The following is a 2353-nucleotide window of genomic DNA, read 5'->3' on the forward strand; positions in this document are numbered from 1 at the left end:
AAAACTCAGATGAGACAGGTGTATTATGTCAGCATATTGAGGTGGAACCCAGAAAAAATTTATTTTAAATTTATGCAATCCGGAATAGACATTACTCTCATTATTGCATATTTGAAGGTTTGCTTCTTGGTTCTTTCGTTGTCACATGAATATGATTTGATCACCAATTTAAATTAGCCAGCTCAAATACATCTTTCTGTATGTAAAGATCCATCGTTTTCGGAAGCTTGCTTTTAAATTTGCACACGTATTCATTATCTCATGTGATAGCTACATCTGAACGATAAAATTTGAAATGCAGGCCATGATTGGAAGTAAGGATCATAGGGTAGGAATGGATTAATTTTTAGAATGAAATAAATTAATCTAGTGTTGAATATGTTTGACTGTTAAATTACTTGATTACTCCAAAAAAATAGTGAGACTAATAATCCTCATTTCAGTTTGAGTTTAGGTTGGATAAAATTGTTTTTAAATTGAATATAAAAAAAATAATTTTGTAATATATTTAAACTATAATTTTATATAACATTAAATATCAAAGATTTAATTCAAAATTTATTTACGTTAGTGTACATAAATATTAAATTCAACAATTAGTAGTGTTATTTAAAATAATTATAAAATTGAAATGGTTATTTATCTGTATTACATTATATTTATAAACATGGTCATTTGCCACATTGTACCAAACAAAAAACTCTATTATATATAATTCAACCTGATACATTCTAATTCAAAATCTAATTCTAAAAGTTAATTCATTTTAACCATACTTTCCAAATTTGAAAGCTTAAGTGACTAAACCTTGGATTATATTTAGGTGATGTTCGACAGCAAGAATTGAGAGGGGAGGAGAGGAAAGGAGAGGAAAAGAAGGAGAATAGAGGAAAGGAGAGAACAATGATGCAGAATCTAATTTCCATTATTCGGATTCTTACAGAAATTTAGTGGAATGGAATTGCAAATTTTTTGGTTGGACAATTTCAACCTTTGACGTAATATTTATTATTAAAATTTTACTATTTAACTAAGTACATTATTTTTAACTTTTCTTTTAAATAAACAATTGTTTAATATAAAAAAAATTATAAGTCAATTTTTTTTATTTCTTTAATTTGAAATTTTATTTTAAAATAAGAATTGAAATAGCTTGCCGGCGAAGTCACTAGGTCCTTCGTCGTAACCACCGCTAACAGCTCCGGAACATTTTCACATGCGTGAATTCACCATTCTGATCTATTCAACTGGAGCACTAGTTTTGCCTTATAATTTGCCAATTGATCAGAAAGAATAGTGTTTAGATGAATCCGAAAACTTTGATCAGAATTTTGAACAATATGTCACCGATTTTTTAGCCCAAAAGGAGTGTCAGCACATAGATCGGCCATGCGCGGATCCAATGGTGTCGGCGATGATGTTAGATGCTTGCACGTCGGTGGCTGTCTACCAGCCTGGCTGCAGCAAGTGGCTGTACGGCAAGCTAATTAAATAAGACTTCCAAAAGGAGCAAATTTAAAAGCTTTTTCTGGCTGTGGAGGAGTTTTGATTCCTCACTCTTTCAATTTAATAGAAATTAAAATTGTATGGAAATTGCATTCCATAATTTTATTGCCAATCAAACAATTGAAAGGGAAAATAATTTCAAATTCCTTTCATTTCCCCAATTCCTTTACCCAACTGAGTATAATCTTAGAGTAATGAGATGCTTATAAAGTTTGGATTCAAATTCTTAAAGGCTGCTTGCTTTTTGTAATTTTAATTATTTTCAAAAATTAGAATTTTTAGTTTGGTAGAATTTTTTATTTTTTTGAAATCTGAATGGATCTAAATCTTTTTGAAATCTGAATAGATTTGAATATGAATATTTAAATGACATATTTATTTTTTTAAATATCTAAATATAAGTAATATTTTGTTTATTTTTATAAATGAAAAACATTTCAAATGTGGTTCTTTAACATTATATCCTTATAAATCAAAACAAAAAAAAAAGGAGGATAAAGTTTTATAGTTTAGGAAATAAGTATATTCTATAGATATATTTTTAAAATATAATATTTACTTTTCATTCAAACATTTCCCATTTAAATAAAAGTTACAAAAGTTTACTTTTTCTATTCAAATGTAAATGTCTAAAAATTAGAGATAAAAAACAAACAAGTAAATTTAAAAAAAATCTAAAATTAATATAATTTCATACTTAAGACATTTAACAAACAAACCCTTAGTTTATTTTTTATAACTTATATTTAATTATAAGATGTTTATATTTAAATAAAAAAAAGTTAAATATTCTAAATTTTATTTGAGTGGAAAAATCTGTGAACATAACTTTAATATTATTTGTTAC

The sequence above is a fragment of the Citrus sinensis genome, chromosome 9 (genome assembly GCF_022201045.2).
Source record: "Citrus sinensis cultivar Valencia sweet orange chromosome 9, DVS_A1.0, whole genome shotgun sequence".
Lineage (NCBI taxonomy): Eukaryota > Viridiplantae > Streptophyta > Magnoliopsida > Sapindales > Rutaceae > Citrus > Citrus sinensis.